The sequence below is a fragment of the Corvus hawaiiensis genome, chromosome 1 (assembly GCF_020740725.1).
Source record: "Corvus hawaiiensis isolate bCorHaw1 chromosome 1, bCorHaw1.pri.cur, whole genome shotgun sequence".
NCBI classification, from domain to species: domain Eukaryota; kingdom Metazoa; phylum Chordata; class Aves; order Passeriformes; family Corvidae; genus Corvus; species Corvus hawaiiensis.
Genome location: NC_063213.1, coordinates 4,955,204 through 4,964,520, shown reverse-complemented (window position 1 = coordinate 4,964,520; position 9,317 = coordinate 4,955,204). Strand labels below are relative to the sequence as shown.

Below are 9,317 nucleotides of genomic sequence, written 5' to 3'. Positions count from 1 at the left end.
AGAAAATCTGCATACTCCCAGTTCAACTCCTGCTTCTGTTTAATTCAGGCAGTAAAGGAGTAGCTGGAGATGTCCTAGGAAGATAAAGGAGCTGGGTTCAGGAGCCATAAAAGCCAAACATCTGCTGGAAAGCAGGACACTCCCCCCATGGCAGAAGCTGGTGCTGGATACCTGCCAGCTTCTCCTGCTTTCCCACACCAGGATTTTTTCAGCTGTCCCTGCTGCAGCAGCAACAACTTTAACTTGCAGAAGAGAACAAGGACTCAGAGGTGTCTCAGAGGGGTGTTCCCCCCATTCCCATGTGCTGCTGGGAACTTCTTAAAACTTCTTAGAGCTTTGTTGTTAGAATTGATATTCATAGAAATATAAATTCCTGTGTATATTCCTCTTTTCCTTACCTGATGAATCAAATACTTGTCCCCTGACTGGGAATGCATTTTGCTTCCGTGGAGAAGGAGCTTCAGAAGTAGACCAGGTTAATTACAGGTATGACCTCAAGGTTCAAGGTTCAACAGTCAGTATAAAGGAACATCCTTCCTTTGGAAAAATCAGTGCTGGGTTGGCCAGTGTTGGAATAAAGACATATCTGGGCAACATACCTGAAGGTAACCACCCCCTGGGCCACTGGGATCCCTCTCCAGGCAGCACCTGTAGTTGACCTACAGGTAGTGCAGCAATAAATTTAAATGAAATGGTTATATTTAGATTTTTTTTTTGTCTGTGAGCTGAATCTCATCCCACCATGCCTTATTTCAAGCCCCAGTTTACCCTTAAATTATCATGTCTACACCCTGTTATTCTGAGTACAGCCCTTCAAAGACCTCTGCTAACCAAAGGTGTCTCACCACCACCTTGGTGTCCTCTCCCCTTCTCATGCTTTCCATGGGTTCCTGATTCCTGTTTGTTTTGGAAAAATCCACGTTTCTCAGATGCCCCAGACCAGCCCTGTGATTCCAGCTGGACTTGGATCCTATCCCATCCGTACAGGACACCAAAGCTGGCACTGCTTGAGCTTCACCAAATACCTTGGCCTTAGAGGACTCGAAGCATTGATATTTGACGCAAGATGTGGGGACAGCCCCGATTCATGATGACACTCAGTGAGCATCCCAAGAGCTTTCCTAAGCCATTGGGTGTCATCAGTAACGTCAACAAGAAAAAGGTCAGCGCATTTTGTGGGCAGATCTCTGACCTCCTGGGCAGCTCATGATTTCCCAACGCTCCTGTGCTGCGACAGGAGTGATACATTAACTTGATAAGCTTGTGCAGGTTTGGCCTGAGGAGTCTCTCCAGCTGTCTATCTTCTGCTGTTCTTTTTCTTGTTAGACCTGCGAAGAAACTGAGTTTTCAGAGAATTCTATTGTTGCTGTAAAACATAATTTGCTCTGCTGCAGAGCAAGCCAGGCAGAGTGAGCTGTGACTCTTTTCCTTCCTTGCTGGCTGCCTATCTGGCATCACTTTCCCTCATAAGCTGGGCTCTTAAGTGGAGACAGTGCATCCAAGGTAAGGATATTACCTCAAACCTCCTCTCTATAAATAGGCCTGGCTGCTGCCCCGAGGTTGCTTGTTCTGCTGTCAGAATATGGCTAAATGGCTACTTACGAATTCCAACATGTGCTTGATGTGGAGATTACAGCTGCTATCCAAAACAAAGGAGCTTTCTCTCTCACAACGTGCTGCTCCCTTTATGAGGCAGTTTGGAAAACTCTGGTCTCTTGAGAGGGTTTAATCCATGCCCTGGTGCTTCTTTTGTGTGAGGACAACACAGCTTCCTCCAGACCTAAATGAAAACAGGACCCTTGAGTGTCTGTCAGAGTATGTTTGGTGCCCTGAAAATCACAGGGGAGGAAAGGTCTGATCCCTGGGGGGTTCACCTGTGAAGCAAAACGAAAAGATGCAGGGTTATGTCAGCACAGCACAGGATGGTGAGTGCAGGGATGCCAACCTGGAATGGCCTCAGTGCAAGAGTGTGGCATTGCCTCTGTACCCCCCAGGAGCCAAAGGAAAGATGCTTGGTTTGGGCTCAGGACTGTGCTGATGTCTGTGAGTTGTGATTAGCTGAAGGTAGTTAATGAATATTGGTTGGTACAAAAAGGTGAGGTTTTGCAAAGAAAATAATTTGTTCAGTGCCCCTGCACAGCTGCGTTGTCACACAGGGGCTTTAACAGAGCCAAAGAAAGCTCTGCTTTTCTTGTACTTTGTCCTTACACTATTTTTTCCTGCTTGAGGCAGTTTTCAAAGGAAGTGGGAATGGCTGTGTTCCCTTGATGGATGTGGGAAGTGGGAGATGAGGTGAAGGGGTGTTTCCTCCTGTCCCCCAGCAAGTCCAGGCAGGATTTGAAGCAGGCTGCCCCACCACACATCCTGTGATAGAGGAGAACTTCCCTCACACTGAGGCATCATGGCAAAGCCTAAGCATGACACAGCAGCAGCAGCAGCTCCTAAATACTTGGAAAGCCTTGTCCTTGCTGGTGTGGTGGGGCTGAAGCATGGCTAACGCAGAAACAACTTCCCTTTGAGTTCTGGCAATGGAATTTGGGTGTGATTTATTCACGTATGCTGGGTTGGCATCTCCAGCTGCCGTGGCGACTCTACAAAAAAATATAATTAACTTTCTCTCTTGGCAGCCCCAAGGCAGATGGCCATCACGGGCCCGGCAACAGCAAGCCAGATGGCACGGGGAAGGCAGTGGCTGAGGGGTGGCCGTGCTTCCCGACCCACCAGCTTTGCCACGGGAGCTGGGTATATTCTGTGGGTGGCCAGTATTTATATTTGCTTGTAAATTACGGCCCTCAAAATGCTAAATGAGTCTGGCTGCAGCCTCAGAGCACAGCCTGGCTCCTGTGGCCACAGGTTTGAGCCATGCAAGCGGAGCCACGCTCACCTCCCGGTACAAAAGAGTCCTTTGTGCATGTTCTCCTGCTCCTCAGGCGTGCACTCCTCGGCTACTCCGATGTCCCGTTGCCTCCAGCCGTGCCAGTGCTTGTGACTCAGCTGGACTCAGCCACCTAGAGCTCTTAGCTATCAATCATGACACCTACCACTTGTCTCTTGCCATCTGCTCTCCTCTTTTCTGACATCTCCAGAGCTTTGCTCCTCACCCACATGCCATTTGGTTCCACGTCTCGTGGAAAGCATCACCCGGGCAATGCTTCCCTGCTCTCACCACTGGAGCTCCTTGCTCTGGTGGGAGGAAAAAGTGGCTCTTGATGATGGGAATGCTGATGGTCTGCCTGTGTTTCAGCCTCCACTGTCAAGTCAATGCCAGCAGCAGCCAACACCTCTCTCCACCTACAGCATCCTAAGGCAGGGTGCACAGCCTGAGTCACTAAACAAGGATTGCAATCATTTCAGGGAGAGAGGACTCATCGTTCAGGCTCTGCTGATATTGCCTTTAGCACTCAGCCTGGAGTGCTCCCATGTCCTCGATTCCCCCACTGGATGTGGCTGTGTCAGTGCCTCAACCTTGCCACATGACATGAGAGGCAAACCTCAGCTCCCACCTGTGACCGTGTGCTCAGCTTCCTTCCCGCTGCACTCGTGTCCCAGCCAGGGTGACAAGCAGCTTCAATTTACTGGGTCCCAGGGGGTTTCATTTTGAATGTTTTATGCAGCCAGGGCACGGCTGAGGTCCTGGGGGCCGTAGCATCTCCTCCATCCTGAACATGTTTGTAGGCGTGGCAAGGCTGTGCAGGGCATGTCCTTGGTGTGAATAAACATCCAAAGGGATGTACTTTGCCACTTCTCTCGCACTAATGCAGCTCTTGTTAGCTGATGATTTTTGATGGAGATGTGTGTGCACTAATGGGAGATTGCCAGGCTAGAAGTAATTGAAAAAAAAAGTTCCTTTCAGCATGTTATAATCATTCTGAATTATTAAATAGGACAGAATTTTTAAAGTCTAATTCACTTTTCCATTATTTATGCTGTCTGCTTCAGTTTTATTCTGTCTTTTGAGAGTTATGAATCCACCAGAAAGTTTCACTTTTGGGTTGTGATGATGTCGGTGTTGGAGGCTGCCAAAACTCCAACGCTGCTCATCTGAAAACCCCGTATGAGGGCTGCACCCGTCCCCATTTCCATGCACAGCACTTAAATTTCAAGCCCTTTTTAGCACTGCACCTACAATGGAGGAATTTTTCCAGTTGCAGCAAGAGGCCACTGAGGATCAGAGAAAAAAGTCAACACATCAAAGGTGCAGGGCAGGGAGCAGCACATGGGCAGATCTGTCCTGCAGTAGGTATGTGATCAAACAGATAAGTGTCCATGCCTTCAATCAGCGCTGTCTTCCAGCCCCTGCTAATACATCCCAGCTCTAGCTGCAGCCTCTGCTTCTTAAATGCTCTGAAACAAAAGGGTTTTAAACCGTAATTTACTGTTTCTTTTTTTGACATATTTCTAAATCGGTTCAATATGGTGGTGAACCGCTAAACTGAAGTGTTTGACTTGCTTCCAAATCGAAGTGATCATAAAAAAAAAAAAAAAAAAAAAAAAAAGGAAAGGTGGGGGGGGGAAGAGAAAATGCAAGGAAAAGAGAAGTGCTCTGCTAGTTTGAATCAGTCACCCCTGCACTGTGATTTAAAACCAGTGGAGCACTTCAAGTTTTCATAAGCACTTAGCTTTGGAAGCAGTCCGAGCCCCGAACACGTGCGTTTGCGGAATCATTTACCATTATTAGAGAGTTTGAATGGTGCTTGAGCTCTCCCTCTGCCCCGATAAGCACTCCGGCTGCCTGTGATTAGTAGGGTGGTTTCAAGCTTGTGCACAGTTGAGGGTGATTATTTTCAAGCGTGCCATCGCCTGTCCCTATCTCCAAAGATCTGAGATCTTCCAAATTCATTAATTCCTTCAGCTCATCTGAATGGAAATTACTAACTAGACGTGGTTCCCTCAGTGCAATTTTACAAAGTGTGTCACAGAGAATAATAAATGTTTGCAGCCAGGGCAGATGGAGCAATAACGTGCATGCCACAGAGCACTCCTGTGCTGGGTCAGACCTGTTATTAAGATATGTGATTGTGGAGACTCTGTGCTTCAGCCACGGGCTGGGAAGTTCTGGTTTTCGATGCCCCAGTGCTTGCTTTGAGCTGGAAAGGGCAGAAGGACAGTGCTTGATATTCCCATGTGTTTTATAGCTTTGTGTTGTGCTGCACTGATGGACAATACTTGGCTAAGCTAAGCCCAGGGTTTTGCACCAGCACAGAGGAAGTCAAGGAGGTTGTCAGATGAAGCTGTGCAAAGAGCTGATCTTTCAGGTTTGCTGGCTGACCCAAGCAAGTTTAAAAAAAAAAAAAAAAAAAAAAAAAAAAATTGTGTGAATTCAGGTTGACTAAAGATGGAAATGTTTTGCTTTTCTGAGCTAAGGAAAAATCTGAAAGAAACAACCCTGTTTCTTGTTTTTCACTTGTTAAGCTTTTTGGTTGCTAACTGCTTGCAAATTTTGCAAGAAAATTCTGTTGCAATAAGAAAAATGGAATTGCTTCGACTTGAAATCATCTCAGCAATTTCCCTCAGGTCTTTTGGCGAGGTGGTAAAAAACAACAAAAAAACGCAAACACAAATTCCTACTTTTCCATGGAAATTTTTGGCTAGCGGAAAGACCACATGGTCCAGTGTAAAAAAGACATGAAATGTCCAAATTTGTGCATGAAGCAATCTGGGTCAGTGACGCTGCTGCAGCCCAGCTCCCTGTGAGGGCTTTGCAGGAGCCCAGAGCTCTGCTGCTGCCGGCAGGGAAGATGCCGGGAGTTTGAACTTTCGAGAGGGTCCCTAGATTCCTCCATGTGGAAAATCAGAACAATCTGCTGGCAAAGAGGTCAAACTGGAGGCATAAGAAAGATAATCCCACCCCTACCTCCTCCCAGACGTGCAGCCAATGATCTCCGGTGCCCTGGCCCAATCCAGAGCTCCCCTAGCCCATCTCAGGACATCAGGAACTGGCTTGGCTCTAAAAAGGAAAAAGAGAGGGAGTTTTCCCTGGCAGACAAAGGATGGGAGTGATACCCTCCGTGCCTCTGGGACCACCAGGCCCCCCGTGCAAGGGGCTATTCTCTGTGCTATCCAAGCAAGGTTTGAGTGCTGTGAGGATCAGGCAGGAGTCCCCAGCCCGCCCTGGCTCTTGGCCAGGTGTCATTTCGTGATGGCTCCACTCTTTGCTGACTGGTTTGCAGAAGAAGGGTTAGGGGAGGACCAGGTGTTTGGATGTCCCTGCTCCCTGGGAGGTTGCAGTCCCAGCTGATCCCACTTCTCCAAGGCTCAACCTTGGGCTCCTGTGCCCAGCCCACGCTCTGTAGAAACAGGTGTCTCCAAAGGATGGTCCTGGTCCCCTGTTCTCAGGTGAAATTACTGTCTCTGTTGCCTGTAAATATTCAGCTACCTGAATTTCAATCTTTCCTTCAAAATACTTGCATGAAAAACTTCTGGGGTTGGGTTTTTTTTGTTTTGTTTTTGTTTGTTTCCTGTTCTGGTTTGGTTTGGGTTGTTGGTTTGTTTTTGTTTTTTTTTTTTGCAAGAGCAAATTCAGAAAATATTTTTGAGAGGAATGCCCAAGTAAAACCTCAAAAACATTGATTTTACACATCCAATATTTCAGTGTCCCAAAGAAATGCATAGCAGAAGGTCTCCCATACCTTTGCGAGAAAATAAAACAATTTTGGGCCAGACCTAGCAAGCATTTCTTGAAAGGAGAAAGTCATTTGTTTACAAACTGCCCTGATATTTGATAAACCACTGAGAAACTGGAGCTGAAGAGAGTTAATGCTTTTTGGAAATACAAGAAAGAGTTTGGAAGATCAAGACAGAGACATGATAAAGGGTGACAACCCTTGGGTAGCTGTGCTGATGTCTTTAATTACAGGACTGCAGGAGGGAGCGAGGGCAGAGGTTCCTGTGCTGACCACTGGCTGCCTGGATGATGCTGTTACAGCTGTTTCCCACCTCTGTGCCTCAGTTTCCCCTTCTTCAAGTTGGAGGCTGGGATTCAGTCCTGCCCTGCAGAAGCTTTGAGCTGTGCTTGCACCTTGCTGTAAGTTCTAAGAAGTTTGTGGTATTGTGGGGGTTTTTTTCCCTCCTAGATGACTGGGTCTCTTTTGTCTCATTTTACAATCCTAATGGAAGGGAAAAATGCACTTGAATTTGTTCTGGAAGGGGAAAGTCGTTCTCATTATTAAGCTGTTATTTTTACGAAGCTGTACCTCGCAGGCCCTCAATACTTATGTTATAGTCATCAAAACCCAGGATGAGATCCCATAAACCATTCTTTATAGTAACCAGATGGTCATCAAGGCTGCAGAGGTACCTGACAGTGCCTATTACAGGGAAACACCTGCACAAACCTTAACCCCCTCTGTGCCAGCCCTGCCAGTGGGGTGACCTCTCCTGCAAAAGCTGGGTAGTTATTTGGGGGGGATATTGTCACAACCCCCCCTCCCCAGACCCATTAACCAAAGCTGTCCTGTCAAAGGGATGTGTCCCCAGCCCTGACTCCTTCCCTTTTATTTTTAACCCCTTCTTTGAGCATAATGTGAGTAGGTGGAATAGCTGCTCCAGCCTTCCTGCATCTATTAGAAAACTTGGTTGAGTTTTTCTTGTCTTTCTGCTTTATTTCTGGGAAATGCCACTGGGAGGGCTCTTTGGCAGGACCCCAGCTCACTGTGGACAGGGCTGTGGGCTCACATCACCTCTGAGAACCTTCCTGCTGGCAGAAGATGCTGGGTCCCACCAGCCTTCCCCATGACACTCAGTGCAGCCCCTTTTGGAGTCCTCTTTCCTCCCAACTTTGGGGTTGTTGGCTCACCTGTGATACCCAAAATGAGCTTGTGTGAGTGTCAGGACAGTGTTAACTTGTGTCACCGTGCCCAGGAGCAGTCAGCAGGCAGTCCCTGGGTCAGGTTGGCCGGCTGATGGCAGGAGGATGTTCAGAGGGAATGCTGAGCAGAGGATATCCCACAAAAAGCATAACCCATCCAGGCATGTCAGTGCACTGACAGCCTCTACGTGACTAATAATTCCTAATAGCAGCAGGTTCACAGCACCTGGTGTGGCAGGGAGGTGCTGTTACTGAAAGGCTTGTTTCATCTCTCCTAAAAATCAGAGATAGACTGGTTTTGCCTTCTAAACCAGTAATTAAGCAGAACTGGTAAAAAAAAAAAAATAAACTGAAGCCCTGTAAGGAAATACACATTATTGGCTTTGCAAAGCTGGTTTGAACCTGTTTTGATCCATGTGTATCCCAGCCTCCTTACAACATCCTGCAGCAGCCAAACACTTGATTAAAATAATATTGTTCAAATCCACCCTTTCAGGAGAGACAACAACTTCTGAGAAACAATTACGTTTTATTTCATATTATTCCTTTTTGCTCAGAATGAGCTTTTATAACTGTGAAAGCAACATCCCCCAACCACAGCATTAAACTCTGTGGCTTCTGAGCAAGGGGGAAGCACTGGGGCTCTTGCAGTCCCCTTCTTCCCTGCCAACCTGATGTAACCTTCATTGATGTGCCACTGTTCTGCATTGCCCAATTCCACTTGAAAAACAAACAAAAAAAAAAAAAAGTGAGAAAAGGGGAAAAAAGTGAGAGAGAAAAAAAAAAAAAAGAAAAGCCCTTACTCGTGGGTTCTTTCCTCAGAAAGCCACACCAGCTCCGGTTCCCAGAGGATGAGTCACGCGCTGACGTCCAGCATCCTGCCTCTCACCCCGAGCCCAGGGCAGGACGGAGGAAGGGCGAGAGAACCTTCAGAGTTCCTTCTGTAACCTCACCTCGGTGTGCTGGCAGTGGCCGGGGGTGTGGGGATGCCGTGCTGAGCACCATGGAGGGGGAAGTGCAGCCCATCCCTCCCCCAACACCTTCCCAATGGGATCACCCCTCTAAATAATAAACATGAGCAAGCAGGGGTTTTTTGCCCTTAAGCAACAGGTGTGCTATTATCCTAAAAAAGGGCACTAAATGGCTTGGGAGATTCCTGTAATAAGTAGTTATCTCTTCTTTCTGCAGTTTTTAAATCGTGTAGGTGTCTGTTTTCATTATTTGGTTACAGATATGCACTACTGATTTCTTTGGTCTAAATGCTCAGGAGTGACTTTCTAGCCTCAATTTTTTGATGTCTGGTGAGTATTGATGCTGCCACTGGTGGAGTCACCATCCCTGGAGAGATGTAAAGGACATGTAGATGTGGCACTTGGGGACAGGGTTCAGTGGTAGCCTTGGCAATGCTGGGGGAATGGTTGGACTTAATGGTCTCAGAGAGCTTTTCCAACCTTAGTGATTCCGTGATTCTGTCTGTCCCCTAAAAATCATGGGTTACATTTGAAAAGCA

At 47.2% G+C, this 9,317-nt stretch overlaps 1 long non-coding RNA gene across 1 annotated transcript; it reads left to right on the top strand.

The window, feature by feature from the left end:
• Nucleotides 1–1,296: 1,296 nt before the first annotated feature.
• On the top strand, nt 1,297–8,910 carry LOC125335086. The gene is made up of 3 exons (XR_007207337.1): nt 1,297–1,503; nt 6,857–7,024; nt 8,630–8,910. It is a non-coding gene; the product is annotated as an uncharacterized LOC125335086 (long non-coding RNA).
• Nucleotides 8,911–9,317: the final 407 nt, after the last annotated feature.